Below are 16,906 nucleotides of genomic sequence, written 5' to 3' on the forward strand. Positions count from 1 at the left end.
TGTTAGAAATGGTGCTTAATATTTATTTTATAACCTGTGATACTTTTTTCAGGATCTTTGATTATTAAAAAGTTGTTTTAAAAAAGTCTTCACTGTCACTTTTTATATATTTAACACATCCTTGCTGAATATTCCTGTTTTTTTTTCTCTGTATTTTTGATCAAATAAATGCAGGCTTGTAGAGGTAATCTCTTTTTTGTTTAATGAAGATGTTATTGTTGTTGTTGTTGTTATTTTGCTGTTTTATTCAATTTATTCACAGTTCCAGAATCCCACTTCAGTAGATGAGCATAAGTGATTTTATATTGCATTGCTACCTTAAATATGCTATACACAAATCAAGTGGAAGAGAAAGACACGATCGCTACTGAGCAGAAAAAAATATATAAAGTGATATTATTGGCGTAATGTCAGGAATCTAATCATCAGCAGAATTTAGAAGATAGACCCATAGATATGAGATCCTTTATTTGAAACATTTAAAAATGTTGTAGTGTGTTGGCTTTTTAACTTAGAATACAGACGTCTTGTCTTTTAATTGTGTAGCTTTTTTACTAGTCAGCTCCCGACGCGATGTTATTCATTGTACGCGCAAATTCAAAGCGTCGCGTCTTGGGCACGTTACGCTCGCGCTCTTTTAAACTCGTAATAAAGCGGTGAATGATTTTTCCAGAAATGACGCTGATCTACAGTACAAGTTTATATTTAGAATACATTGCAATCACTCCAAAATAGATGACGACAACTCACACACCTGCATTATGAGATGTGCTTCTTTGTGTGCTTATTAGGCTTTTGCCTCGCAGCACCTGATGGATGCGTTCTTTACACATACTTTCAGAAGCCGGCACCCGCTTTGTAACGGACACATTAATTGGTTTAACTGTAGTAATGTAACAGTCTATGGTTAAGATAAACATCGTCACTATTTTTAGTTAATAAATAAATATTGAAATAAATTGTAGATAGGACATTTGTACATTTTTTTTTTTTTTGTCCCTCTGTCTGGGCCCCATCCAACCAATCGGGCCCTAGGCACGTGCCTAGTTTGCCTTTGCGTTAATCCGGCTCTGGGTGGGCTTAATGTAGGACTGTCTACTTGAACAAATGGCAGCTCTCTCTGCTTGAGTGTGTGGTGAGGTGGGACTGCCTTCAACTTCTACATGAAGATAAAGGGGTCATGCCACGGACTTCTCCTTCAAAGTGTGTCAGGGGTTGATGAGAGGTAGAATCAGTCTAATCAACCCTAAGTGGAGCCTCTTCAATGTTATTGTTTATCCCGATGATTGCAGACTCTTATCCCACAGCCTCATGTCAATATGCTGTTCCTCAAAAAGCAGCTCTTTTATACCCCTTTTTCCTCTGTTCTTCCCTCATGCTGCTTTTCCAGCTCCCAAATTCTATCTGATTTATTTCCCTCCACAGGTTTCTGCTGATCTTTGTATCGAAATGAATGTCAGGTTTGACCCCGTCGTCCACTCTTTACATCATTGCTGCACTTTATCTATTATCATGATTCACAGTATGTATGTATGTACAACTTTTTTTCCCACACCCCCGATTTAGATAAATCATTAGGGAGGTATGAGAATTGAGGACAGCAGTTATAATCATTCATTCTTTTTCCGGCATGTGCAGGAAACTCTAAATGTACTAATGTATTTAAAACCACACGGTGACCTTGATAGTGATGTGTATCCATTTTGGAGCAGCTTGAATTTTTGGCTCAGACTAACTGTTCCGACATGTAGCCACCCGGATGGCAGTCAACCCCTGTCCATACAAGGTCATTCCACCCAGACACGATCTTCAACATGACATGTGACATGTATTTGACACCCTGAGTTTAAGACAGATTCAAAAAGTGGTCTTGTTTATTGAGTAATTATTTGTATCGTTCAGTAATCCGCAACAGAAGTTGTATTCCTTGTATATGACACTTTGCCTGTAATTAAACATATAATCAGAAATAAGTACCTGGAATAGATTAGTGCTTGCTTTGAGCAGGTACAGTGACGGAGGAATTTTCATTCTTTATACCATCAGAAAGTATCAAGCTGTATTTCTTCTACAAGTGCTCGACTGGATGTGGGTGTCTGCGCTTCCTTTGATTGGGACTAAATCTTTGAATGTGCTTTAAGTGCATTCATACTTTACATTTCTATGATATTCTGCCATTATATACGAACACTGCAGTACTATTTGCATTCTGTTGGCAATCTTGTATCATACATGGTTAAACTCAACAATCTCTATTCAGTGTCTGCGAAAAGTACATTTTCAACACATTTTGTATATCCTGCCCACAAGTGTCTATTTAGCGAGCTGAGTATTAAGACTCTGCGATGGGTTTGACATTGGACAGCTCAAGCTGTGTTTTGTCGTTTTCCCTTGTGACAACACACAGCAGTCACCCAGGTCCAGACACAGAGGGATCTCAAATATGTCTCAGGGACATCTAATCTCCTCTATTATTGATGCGGTTCCTGGCTTGTTATGGATAGTAAAAAAGGGGCCTTTCATCAAGAGATTGATTTTCAATTAATTCATCATCTCGATTCTTCAGTTCTCTATAGTCATTATGGTGACGGTACGTCTTATTTACTTCTTTAGGGTGACATCTAATTAATTCATCCACTCCGGAGATGGAATTCATCCAATCCACCCCTCAATGGGGTTTAATGAGGAAACATTATTAATTCACCTCAGACAGGAAATTACCCAGGTTGTGCTTTTTTTAGATGCCACCTGTTAATATAAGTAACTTGCAGGTAATATTATTTATCAATCTGGGGTCGGATTCACAAAACTTGTGTAACTTAAGAATAACGTTAAGAATTTTGTGTATTCCCAAGAACATTTCTAAAGACAAAACTTAATAATTTGTGTTCCTGGAAAGAAAGTTCTTAAAAATCATCATAAGAACTCTTGAAGTTAGGAAAACCTCCAACTTGCCTTTAATCCACAAAGGTAAGATGTTTATTGAGTTGTTTGAAATATTATGCATTACAACATAACACTATAGCTTATGCATATAATAACTGTACATATGAGTAAACGTGTACTCTAAACAGTCTGAAGTGGCAATATTGATCGATTGATTGTGAACAATGATCGTCCTAATTCTGTGTGATGTGATTTTTTGATGAATTCAAAAGACAGTAACAACTTTACAAAAGTAAAATCAAATCATTTTTGATTGTGTAATTACAGCCTAATTTTCTGTAATTTTTTCGATACGCAGGATGTGTTCACTGTAGTAGCACACACACACACACACACGCACGCACGCACGCACGCACGCACACACACACACACACACAGATACAGGATTTATTGACTCTAGAGAAATGCAACAGAGACGGAGCACAAATTAATGAAACAGACTGCTCCATCAGACTGGCTCTTTAAAAATAACTACTTAAAATACACGCCACATTAAAAAGGTAAATCAGAGTGTCGAATTTACATCAAGCCATTCGTGACAAAAAATAGTATGCACATTTCTTTTATTATTTTATGGTAATCTGCAGGCAGTACAAAAAGATTGCCTCTGAGGTGTTTTTCATTGAATTGATCAGCGAGTCAAGAACTTCTTAAGAACCGTTTATGAGTTGCACACGTAACATTCGTACAAACCTCTAAGAATTTAACGTACAAAATTTCTTGAATTCTTTCCTAAGATTCTCATGAATCCATCAAAGTCTGACATAACCCTGTATTTCTCCAGTAGCGTAAACTGATCTGCACGTTGTCTTGTTGTCTATGGTCAGTGTCTATTTTTACTCATTCACTGGTGGTCTGCAGGGCAGTGACTGGTGGTATGTGCCTTTTGCACTGTATCTAGCCTCCATAATGTCCAGAGGTCGGGATGACCCCTGAGATTGATCCCTTGGTAATGGCCATACGGCGAAGGCTGATCTCAGGTCGACTTATTGTGGCAGAGGTGAGCAGCTCCTACAGGAACAACAGCAAGAAAAAACAACAGCAATAGGGACAGCTTCAGTCAGGCATGGCCAGTCGATGTCTCTATCCCCAAATTCCCTACAGTGAAACATAAAGCAGCAGGCAAGAAAGGCAGTATAAACATTTTTTTTCTCCATATAATTGTCTATTAATTTTTGGTGCACAAGCTGTTTGGGTATTGAACATTCTGCCAAAAGGATTTGAGCATGTTTCCGTTTGACTGTATCCAAATCCCAGGAATCATGAATATGAAATATTTGATTGTACAGTATCTTTGGATTAGTAGCTGCATTAATCATGCTCTTTGTAGTGTTTCACAGAGAAACTGAGGCCATATTATTTGTATGGTTTTAGCATTGAGTGCTACTGTGATCTTATTAGTCCATATTGCAGATGGCTTTAGAGTTTATCAGCTCCAGTTTGGATCCAGCCTCTTATACAGACTTCAGATTCCCCAACACATGTGAAGAGATTAACGCAAGCTCTGAATCAACATGCACCAATGCTAAATTTTCTATATCCTAATTATTTTTGTTAAACATGTATTCGTTACTTCATTGAGCTCATTGTTTCTCCCTTAAATTAGCTAACTGTGTGATTTGTATATGATGTTCATTTCTGAAACACACACAGTCACCCGCTGCTTTGAAACGTATAACGTATAAATAAATGTGAATTGAATACAGGTTTGGAATGTCATGGGGGTGAGTAAATGATGACAGAATTGTCATTTTGAGTGAACAATCTCTTTAAGTACCTGAAGGACACAGGAAGCCCCATAACATGTCATAAGTGTAGACAATAAAGATGCCACTGTAGGATAAAAAAAAAAAATGATTGTGGGGAGATTATAGTGTTGAAGAAAAAAAACAAAAAACAGCCTTGTATCCTCTGTACAATATTCAATTGTGTATCGTTTAATTGCTCTGATAAGTCTAGAGAGAAGCACGCCAGTTTGAGAAGCTCTCTTAAGCAACTAATCTCCACTTAAGAATGTATACGTGATCTACCTTTTGCCCCTCAGATAATCAGCATAAATTAATCTAGGCCTGACAGCTGTGTGTGTGTGATTGTATATGAAAATCAGTGTTCCGTTGCAGAGGACACTCTGAGATAAGAGGGAGAAAGACTCGGGGCAGAGGCAGAGGCAGGGTCTCGTGGAGAGTGTCTTGTCTCATTTACATTTCCGGTTGTGACACAGGAAAGGTGCATGCTGGAGACGTTACGTTCCTCACTCTCTGACAGCATCTTCTTGTGAGGGTTTCATGGGTCCATATGTAAGTTTTTTTTTTTTTTTTTTATCTCTCAGAGGCCTAAAATTTGGGGAATTTAAATATGTATCAATATCAATATGTAATTTATGCTGGGACATAAAAAGTAAGCCATTTTATCTGTTGCTTAGTTTGGCATCTGGCGTGGTATTCTGTTTATTTATCATGCTTCTGACTATTGACAGAAAGGCCAAGGCATCAAAATTAGAAATGGACTACCTTTTGTGTGTGTTTTTGTGTCTGATAGAGATAAAGAGTGAAAGAAAGCCACAAAGGCTTTGAGTCAATCCTTCGCTGATCCTTGGTTACTGCTGCTAACAAGCTTCACAGAACAACCTGCAGATATGAACTGTATAATTTATTAATAAAGCTCATAAATTAAAGTGTTATAAAATGTCATCTTTAAGTGACCTGGCAATAGTGTTGACTGTATTTTTAGATAAAAGATAGAAATGATCTAAATACAGAAAAACAGATTGCTAAACTCACAGACCCACCAGAGACATTGGCCTACATTAGAAAAGAGTTTAGGGTCAGGGTCAGTTGTATTTTAAATAGTGATATCATAGTAAAATGATGATGTCCGGAATTGCATTTATTCTTTAACAGTAGCCAGGCTACATTTTTAAATGTTATAGATTCATGTCATGGATTGACTATAGTAAAAAAAAAAAAAAAAAAAAAAATACATATATATAAATATATATACATATATATAAAACTACATAAAAAAAAAAAAAATATATATATATATATATATATATATATATATATATATATATATATATATATATATATATATATGTGATGCGATCTGGGAAAACCCACCACATGGTGAAATTTTACCTATTACAGGTTTTGATATCATATGGATGCTGGTATCAAGCCCTTTCCAAATCTGTTTTTATTTTTATCATAGCTTGTTGCTAGCAGAAGTTATGTTTATCTGAAGTCGGCCGATCTCTATGATTTTCTGGAACGGAATTTTGAGAAAAACAGGTTTAAATAACTGTCACCGTTGAGACGCGTCCATCTCGCGATTGTTATGAAACTGCGTGACGTTATAGTTTAAACAGGATTGGCGCGAAATGCGCACTATACACATTCACTGTACATGTATGCGGTTTATTTTAAAGGTAAACTATCTTTGTAGTCTTACGAGACGGACAGGTGTATGGGATATACGGCGATTGTTTTTTTTTTTTTTTTTTTCACCTCTGCCGGGCGCTAATGGTCGCATAGAATGCATTAGAGAAAGAGAGTATTTTCAGCTTGACACTATAAATCGCTGTTTTTCTGCACTAAACAAGGGAATTTTGCCAAGATATTTTCAGAGATAAGAGAAAAGATGTTATAGAATAATAATTTAATGGAAAAAAAAATTTGACAAAAAAACTGACATTCAAACTATTTTGGAATTTACTGAAAACGGCCCAGCGCGACATCCGACGGGTTTTCCCAGATCGCATCACATATATATATATATATATATATATATATATATATATACATATATACATATATATAAAACTAACAAAAAAAAAAAATATATATATGTATATATATATTTTTTTTTTTTTTATAATGTAGTTTTAATTTAGCTAAATCAAGAAATAACACACCCAAGGCTGAAATTATCTCCACAAAAATATTTTGGCTGTTAACGGCCGCTCTTTGGAATGTAATACAAAATCGTCTGTCGTTGCATTGGTAAGGCAAGCCTTTACAGACAATATGAGATAGCGACCTCTTTATGAAGGATAGTTTTAATTGTATTATTCATTTGTGTTTACGTTTCTCAAATAGCGCGCTAGAGAGAAGCTGGTAGCCAGGCAACAAACAAGTGACCAATCCTGAGTTGCGACGTCACGGATTCTTCCAGCAAAGAACGGTTAGACCTTGCCGAGAATTCCGGGCCGAGAACGGTTGGTAATCGTTCCGTACCAGGCTCAAGTGGAAACATAACTTGAACCGTTCGCCCCGACGGTGGGAAAGCAGCTAATAATGCCGCGATACGGATGGAACCAAGCCGGGGTCCGGAACTGGGACCGCGCGACATAATTGCGCCATTTTACCGTTTCTACAGTTTAAAGTGAGCAGCTCTTCAAAACAACGGAGCGGTTCACACCACAAGTGCTCAGAGTAGTTCATGGTAATGATCTTTCGGAACAACATCCTCTAATATTTTAATAGAGCCATTCAAGCCCTTTCCATTCTGTGCTCGTTGCGTATCTCCCCTGCTCTCTCCCAAGACGGAAAACGCCATATTTTAACAACAGTAACGTTAGCAGAAACACGGTGAGCATCAAAATACCTTTGCTAAAACACTGCAGAAAATGAGAATTAAGCAAATACAATTATTTGTACCTGTCATAGAGATGACTCGGACAGTTGAACTAAACCAGGGTTGTGACAATTAACGTGTGGCACCTTAAAGTTTAGATGTTTGTTTTTTTCTTCTCCATTTAGCATTATTTTTCAGCAACCAGCATTTCATAAACAATGTTATAATTTGGAAAATTATTTAGAGGTGTCCAGGGAAGATAGACAGCTTTGAAATTAGAATTACTGTAGTTAACTTTGTTTTTTGCTCATGATGAGAGTTTTGATTATTAGATTATGTTGTTTGGTTTTTGTAGTTAATTATTTTGAGCAAAACATAAAAATGGTCAGAGGTGGAAAGAGTACTGAAAATTTGTACTCAAGTACAAGTACCGTTACATTGCTGAAATAATACTCAATTACAAGTAAAAGTACTGGTGTCAAAAAAGTAATTAAGTAAAAGTACAAATTACTCTTCTCAAAAACTACTCAGAGTACTAGTTACTAATTACCTTTTAGCTGGCGATAGTTAATGCATTACCAATAAAAATATTCAACAAAATCATAGATTTATGTAGAAAATAGCTACTTTTAACACGTTTTTACCTTATGTCAAAGGACATTAATTAGTGGATACTGGAATTTCTAACTTCAATATGACACCTTGAAATATGTCAATATTCAAGGCCTAGCCTATAATTTTTAATACCATCGGGAAAACTACTACATACTAAATATTTTAATATCTACATTTTTGTCCATCCATTTTGTCAAGGCAATCATTATTTTCAAGCATGGAAAAGCACAACACTCATTGTAACAGTAATTCTATTTGAATGGAAAAGTTTAATTCAAGTCTTCTGAAGAGACACGTCCACTTTATAAGGTGAGATTTTAATTTAGGCTTTTGTTTACATATTTAAACATTGATCAATAACCATTACAATAATCTAATATTTACTCACTCAGTGTATTTGTCTTTACAATAGGGTAACGTGAACTGTTGCAATAGCTCACACACAGCACAAGGAAGCTTGATTTCAATTCAAAGCAAACTGAATTTAATTTGCAAAAAGACTAGATTTTTCATAACTTTTGACAGTGTTTAATTCAAGAGCATGGAGAGATTGGAGCTGGACGTCATTTGAGTCTGCAGTGAGAACCACTTGGAGAGATTCGCGATTGCACATGATATGACACACAGTCCGAGAGCGCACACTCAATATCCGAGTCCAGTTCGTTCGTATATTTGAGAGCTCGCGTCCAGTTTTCTGCGATTACATGAATGTGCCCTCGCGTAATAATATTGTTCGTGACATTTGCCATTAAAATATGCCAGAGAAACTTGCAGGTATTAATAAAATTATGCGTAATAGGCCTACCTGCAATTCCGCGCTGAGAGGAGGCGGGTGTGTCAAACTCGCTGTCGTTGAGATGAGAGAATGAGAACGCGCAGCTGGTAAAATATAGATATTTTGACAATAATAACTATGTAGTTTGTTGTTCCAAACTTTCAGTCCAGCCATTAATCACTCTGAGCTCCTCGCCTCCTTCATGATCAGCTCTTCAAAACCTGCTGCGACTGCGGCGGCTTTCATTCAGTCCAAATATCAGGGGTTTTATTGGTCCGTTTACGATCGAATATTTTTATTGGCTACCGAAATGCCATTCAAAGATTTGAATATCAATTCAAATTGTACTCAGTAACGAAATGTGATTTTACAAGTAGCGAAGTAGATTACTTAGCTTAATATGTACTTGAGTACAAGTAAAATTACAGATTTAAAAATATACTCAAAAAAGTACAAGTACCCAAAAAAACTACTTAATTACAGTAACGTGAGTAGTTGTAATTCGTTACTTCCACCTCTGAAAATGGTCCATACTTTTCTTAAGAGGTAAACCTGCACCCCATGTGCTTTCTCAGTCCCAAGGCCTTCTATGTGCCATAGGTGTCTAAATATAACATAAATGATAAAACAAAAAATAGCCTGACAAAACATCTGTGCTTACCTTTTTATTAATAAATCCCAATGATTATAATAATTATTAGGCTGTATCAAGTTGGGAGATATATTTACTTTTTCTGGTAAATATTGGTAAAAATTCAGAACATCACTACTTTGGCTCTCGGGGCCCAAAATTCTCATCTTTGATGATTATTTTGAGTGTTTAGTATTTTAGGTACCATGGCTGCCCTAATGGGAGTTTATAACTGTTCCTAAAAGGTACTGTCCGGACCTCTGCAGGGAAGGAAATACAGAGACCAGACCTCTTGGAACTTTAATTGAATACCCTTGACTTAAAGGTTTACAACAAACCCCTAACCAGAAGAATATCAATACAGTGCCTTGAAAGCTGATTTAAAATCAAGCTGTAAAATGCAACTCAGCAATTAAAAGTCGTAGGCTACTTGAAGTCATGGGAGAAGATTCATTTCCTCCCTCAGATATCACTGGGCTATTTTGGCCTTTCCCCCCTAAGCCAAAACATCACATGTTCTTCAATTTAGACAAATTGTATAGTTTAATTTTACCCCTGCTCTCAACCCATTTCATGGCCATTTATGCCTGTAATCTGAAGCTGTGCTGTTGGTCTGAGATGCCAAAATATGTCGCCCACATTCCAGAGTATTTAGTCTGCAGTGGAGTTAAAAGTGTAGAATAACAGTCAAAAAATGTTCAGAGTTAAAATAAATGTTCAGAACTGAAGCAGCTCTCCCCTTCCCTTCATCCTCCCCCGCCTGCCTGAATTCTTCTCTTTCCATCTCTCCCAAACTGACAGGTCAGTCTGTTTTACTTGGAAGAGGTCCGGGTGGAACAACATTGAGATCGTTTTCGACAGGAAACTGCAGCAGCTGACTTCCATTAGGTAAATTGTGAGGAGTTTCAAATGAACAATCTTCTATTGTCAGGTACAATTACCAATGAAATCCAGCTTTCTGGTGAGTGCAGTGAAATAATAAAATATAGGCTAAAGCTCAACTTGATGTCTTATAGCAGCGCTGTATATGGTTTCAATTACTAATGGTCTAGGAAGTTAGACTGGAAAGAGCGTGTCTGAGGCTGTCAGTGTGAGCCTATAAAAAGCCATACCCATGTCAGAGGGGACAATGAGACTTTTGATGCCTTTTATGGGAGCAAATGTGGGTCACTCATGAATAAACTTACTCTTTCTGTAACCTTTTGCGTTATACAGCCCAGTAGAAGTGTTTTATTAATGTTTCAGTCAAAATGAATAGTTTACCCCCACATTTCTCTAAATTTATTGGTCCTGCTCCATGACCCTGTGCAAACAGTAGCGTCATGAGTAAATCTTGCCTTTTTTTGCGCTGAGGGCTTTAAAGGGTCATTTTTTTGTCACTCTTTTTTTAGGCTACATAGCCTAGTTGAAAATTATTATTTAATGAATATATTCAGATAATATAATTGTACATCTTAACTAATTTTAGTGTTTTGGTCTTGCCCCATATTAAAAAAAAAAAAAAAATGTTTAAAAATATAATGTATTTCCCTCATATTTTGATGGTTTAATCAAACTTGTAGGGTCATTAAAAACAAATATCCTTACGGACGTCACTTTTGGCCACTGCTGTTTATAATGTGTAATACACTATCATTCAAAAGTTTGAGGTCAAACAAAAATGCATTAAATTGATCAAAAGTGACTTTTACACACATCTTTTGTAATGTTACAACATATTTCTATTTCAAATAAATGTTGATATATTGAACAGTCCCTCCAGTTTTTCACGATTCCGCGATCGCTGAATACAACGCAAAATCAACAAATTGTCGCATTTTTTTGCGATCCTGCATAATTCCTAATTTAACCGCAAAATAATCACAAAAATGAAAAAGACCTCACAAAACATTAAATTATAATCACCCAATTGAAATATCTCTAGTTTAAAGGTGCCATATGTAACAATTGAGGTAAAAATATCCCAAAAATGAGCTACACACATCAAAAGAATGAGAAGAAATAAGGGCGATGATGTCATTAAAAAATGTCAAGTTATAGTGCTGCAGAGATATCAACCTTAATTAGCATTAGCATTACTAGCCACGGCCCGACAGGTGTCGTAATACCAGTTTCGGCCATGGGAGGCGGTATACGGGCAACATAACCACCAGCCAAACATGCAATACACGAATAACTCGCACGGCTTGTGGGCGTACTTGAACCTGATGTGGAAAGTACAGCCCACTACTACATTTCAGTTCAGGGAAGAGAGCGGAAGGATGGCTGAAGCCCTTGGCAAGAGACCCCTACCACCACCCGCTGCAGGGAAAAAAACGCGCTCTGAAGCACAAATAAAATCTCAAAAAGCTATCCGCCACACTGGCGGGTGAACGATCATACCAAAATATGACATTTTAAGCGCGCACGCGCTCTTCTGCCTCTAAGAACTAGCAGAGAGAGAGAGCGAGCCCCGGCCGCGCGCGCGCGCACTCACTCACTCACTATATTCAGAGCGGTCAAGTTTCCCCGTACTTTTTGACAAGCGTCCTTGACAGGGCGGCCAGAGCTTCTTTGCAGCTCAAGTCGGCGGCGGTGTATACAGTTTTAGTAACGCTCTATCTGTTGACGGCGCTGAGGAAAAAGCTCCCGCCACTGGAAGAAGCTGTCGCCGCCCATTTGTGTCCTCCTGCGCACCCATCAAAGCCGTGCAGAACGTCTTCAGCACTCACGGATCGCGCATACTCCGCCGCTGGCCAGGCTGCTTCTGCTTTACACACCCTGGACGCACGAAACGTAACGGAAAACATTGCAAGGTGTAATGAGACCGAATGTTTTTTGGTGACTAATGATAACTTAGCTAGAAGTGGTATTGCTAATGAAAATCAAACTTGATATATGCTGCTAAATTAGCTTCAGGCGGGCAGCGTAACACTCTAAATAGATGTTGTCCCTATTTTAACTTGTATATGTGCAGCTAAGAAGTTAGGGGCGGAGCATAGACCAATTCACTTTCTGGAGGTATACTGCCCCCATCTGGTATGGAATGTGGAGTATGACTTGATTTTTTTTTTGCCAGACATGACATATGGCACCTTTAATTAAAGTTTCAATGCATTTTACGTGGATACAGATGTTGCGCACGCGTGATGTCTGTGAGCGGTCTGTCAGAAACATGGCGAAAGAAAATTTGTCTCACCTGCCCTCTCACATAAGCGCCAAGGAGCGGGCTACGCAATATCCTGATATATTGCACGAGAGTGGGGTTAAATTGTTTTGTGTTGACCGAGTGACTGCCTGACTGCAGTGTGTGTGTGTGTGTGTGTGTGTGTGTGTGTGCGTGCGTGTGCGTGTGACTGACTGACTGACTGACTGCGTGTCACCGCCTGTCAGTGTAAATTCTCTTTATAGCGCTTGAACAAATACACATAGCAACAATTACTTCAAAATATTCATCTTGGCGAGTATTTACGTAAAACTATCAGTAATAACTGATTGTGACGTTTGTCATTACTGTAGTAGGTCTTAAAGTTACAGTAACCTAATTTACCTGCTGTTGTCAGTGTTGTTAATGTTAATCAAGCAACAACAATAGCTACAGCACAAAAAAAAAAAAAAACGTAAATTATCCACTGTATGTAACTGTATCCTTGTATTTACTTGTCCTGTTTTGTTTCTTTTTGTTATTTGTTCCTTTGTTCTTATTTCATTACTGAGTGTTTACTTGATTATTTAAATCATTTCTTGGATGTTCCTGGTTGTGCCCATAGGTTGTTTTAAAAGTTAATTTGATGAGAATTTGATTAGACCAAAATAAACAAGCTTTATGCATTTTGTTTGTGATTTGTGTCATGTATGACGATTGTGCATCTGACATAACACTTTTATGGTAAATGTGATGTCCTAATCACAAATTAATCGCAAATTTTTTCACAAATTTCTGGAAATTACCACCACAAAATCAGTCATTTTGATCGCAAAAATCACACAAAAAAATCGTGAAATCCTGGAGGGACTGATTGAACTTTCTATTCATCAAAGAATCCTTTAAAAAAAAAACACTGATAATTATAAGAATTCTGGAGCACCAAATCAGCATATGAATGATTTCTGAAGGATCATGTGACTGAAGAATAGAGTAAAGATGCTGAAAATTCATCTTTGCCATCACAGGAATACATTTCAGTTTAAACTATATTAAAATAGGGTTAGGGTTTAAAACAGTTATTTTAAAATGTAGTAATATTTCACAGTATTACATTTTGTTTAATGTATTTTTATTAAATAAATGCATATAAACTTTAAAAAAATCATACTAACCCCATGTTTCTGCTTGGTAGTGTATATAATTATGCACAGTAAAATGGAAAAATATACTTTTGTAATAATATAATACAATTTTGTCATTTTTGGCCCTCACTTTTTCAGAGGGTTAAATACATGAATGGTTATTAGGAACTTGGTAAGGGCATTTCCAGGATGGCTAAGATCATGTATCTTTTCTTTATCTTGTGTGAGAGCTCTATTCAGAGTGCCCCTTCAGCACCAGGAAGACATGGCACAGAACAGCACTAGAAGGGGCCACCAGGCCCCTAATGGAGAGTGATTTATTGAATGGCTTTGGCTTGCTGTTGGCCCTGGGCCTGTCTCCTAATTGAGCACCTGGTGCTGCATGGGAAAAGTTAATATGATATAAATTGATACTGTGGCAGTGGCCGTGGCAGGGCTCGGGAGGCGGCATGGACTCATGCCTGCTTCCCTACGGAGATAGGACCAGATGCTCCAGTAGGCAGGCGGAACAGCATGGGAACACCGAGGTGACAGATAGGCCTCACGTGAGGCTGAAGGGGTGGGCCAGAATCATCTGGCTGCAGATGTTGAGCTAAAGTTTCTAGTCATTGGTATTGATACCATCCATGCGGAAACAGAAGTCTGGAAAATTGTAAATAATGGTGAAATGCTGAAGCCGTCTTGTGATTTATGGTGCATACATACATATTTACGATACATATTGTCACTATCCACGATACATATTGTTGCATTTTTGTATTGCGATATACAGTATTGTGACACAATATATTGTTACTCCCCTAATATTTTTTATTGCAATTATGCGCAATCAATCTGCGTATTTAACATTCTAAACATAAATATAAACAAATAATATGTATTAGACAAGATCAGATATATTTTGCTTAGCAACCTTTCAATATACATTACCATTGAAAAATCAGTAAGATTTATTTATTGAATAAATTAATATTTTATTCAGCAAGGACACATTAAATTGATAAAGAAAATGACAGTAAATATTTTTTATAATGTTACAAAAGATTTCTATTTTTTTTTTAAATGCTGCTCTTTTGAACTTTTATTAATCAAAAAAGTATCACAGTTCCCTCATTGATAATAATAAGAAATGTTTATTAAGTATCAAATCAGAATATTAGAATGATTTCTGAAGGATCATGTGACACTGAATACTGGAGTAATGATGCTGAAAATACAGCTTTGCATCACAGGAATAAATTACATTTTAAATATATTAATATAGCGAACAGCGATTGTTTTTTATAAGATGGCAGGTAGCCACTCTCAACCTGTATAAACCCCGTGGAAATCCAGTTTTAGCATTTTTTCTGTTGTCCCACTCCCTTCATCTAGAGAGAGAGAGAGAGAGAGAGAGAGAGAGAGAGAGAGAGAGAGAGAGAAATGAAAGAAGAAAAAGTGCCTGTTCTTTGTGGGTCCCCCCTGAGGACGGTTGTGTCTTGACAGCTCACTCCCACAAATGAAACAGAGTGCCAGATCCATTCAGCAGCCCTGTTCGTTTCTCTGTCCTCGTCCACTCCTCTTACCCCAGCAAATCAGGTGCTGAATATACAAAACCTATGCCCACTGGCAGCTTCAGACTGCAGATCAGTGAGAAGGGGAAAAAAGACAATCTGGTAAAAAAAGTATTTTTCAATAAATTTCTTTCTCTGCCTAGCTACATTCTGCCAAGCTCACAGTCCAAAGCACACAGGCTTATCCAGAATAATCTTCTAAGGGAATTCCGCTCTGTAACTCTTCTTAGTACTCCTGTGTCAATACAAAGTCTTGCATGGCTTTGGTTGGATTTATCACTTTCCTTCTCCAGTTAGACTTACAAATATTCCTGCCTGAGTGCATTTTACTTTTCACAGTTCGCATGTGATGTTTGTTCCATAGGAAACAGGAGTGTTGAAATTCGATTGCAATCTAGACTGCAGACTGGAAGAAATACAAATGTGAAGAACTAAAGCCACTTATATTAGCTTGTTGTTGTTCAGTTTCACAGTTTAGGATGTTTTCCAGCAGTACTTCTGACGCCAGTCATTATGGTTACTCTGAAGTGACCAAAAACCCCACATAGATCCTACAAAGGACTGTGTCAATTTATTTATTCACATATTTATCTTTAACCCAGACTCACATTCCTCTGCCTCTTCAGAGATTGTTCACTCACCACATTATGTTTTCATTGTGTTCTGGCAGAGCATGCAGATCTCGACTTGTGCGGTAAATCCCGATGTTAAGAAATACTGAGACTGTGTCAGAATGGTATGAGCCTCTGGTATGTGTATTTATATATTTATTTTCTCTTTCCTCCACCCCTTGGTGCAGAATTTGAGTAGTTTCTGAAAATAGTAGCAGAATTTGTAAATTGAAAGCTTGTATTACATTTTAAAATCTTCTTCTAGGCTACATCAAACATTTAGCCATAAATGAATTATATGTAATGAAATTACTGTGTAGGCATACTTATTGCTCCTTTTTAAGAAAGTGTAAGTAATCGGTTTATTCATTTAGATGAATTTAGCTGGTCAGTCACCCTGCTTTGGACTTTGGCTAAGAAACGCTTCACAAATTAGTGGATAATTTTTCATGCTAATGACAATGTGTTGAATGTTTTTAATCTTTGAAAACTATTTCACTGCCTTTTTAGATCCCAAAGAACAACAGTAAAATGTGAGCTTTCTTTATTCCCAAGTACAATGATCCTTCACACGCTCATACAATGAATCAGATGGGATGATTTGCAAGTTTTCAAAAGCCTGTATAGCCCCTTTCACACAGCGCGTTGATCCCGGGAAATTGCTGTAAAATTGCTAGAGTGCCTTCTGTGTGAACGCAAACACGTCCCGGGATTGATGCCGGGATGGGGACCTAGTGTGATTAGTGCCCTGTGTGAACAAAAGCCAGGACCAATGCCATAAGGGGTATTTTGTTGCTCTTAGAAGAAAGTTTGTGTTCGTCATCAACAACGAAAAAATGTCTGCAAACTAGACTGAAGCAGAGACCATAGAGCTCCTTACTATCCGCGCTGAAGCTGAGATCGTTCGCCAGCTTTGTGGAACGGTACGTGA

The 16,906-nt window shown here is 37.4% G+C and overlaps 1 long non-coding RNA gene across 1 annotated transcript; it reads left to right on the forward strand.

Moving 5' to 3' along the window:
* Positions 1–5,132: 5,132 nt before the first annotated feature.
* LOC308682507 lies at positions 5,133–11,032 on the forward strand. The gene is made up of 3 exons (XR_014029155.1): positions 5,133–5,243; positions 7,044–7,535; positions 10,344–11,032. It is a non-coding gene; the product is annotated as an uncharacterized lncRNA (long non-coding RNA).
* Positions 11,033–16,906: the final 5,874 nt, after the last annotated feature.

The sequence above is a fragment of the Scardinius erythrophthalmus genome (assembly GCF_964197995.2).
Source record: "Scardinius erythrophthalmus genome assembly, chromosome: 2".
Lineage (NCBI taxonomy): Eukaryota > Metazoa > Chordata > Actinopteri > Cypriniformes > Leuciscidae > Scardinius > Scardinius erythrophthalmus.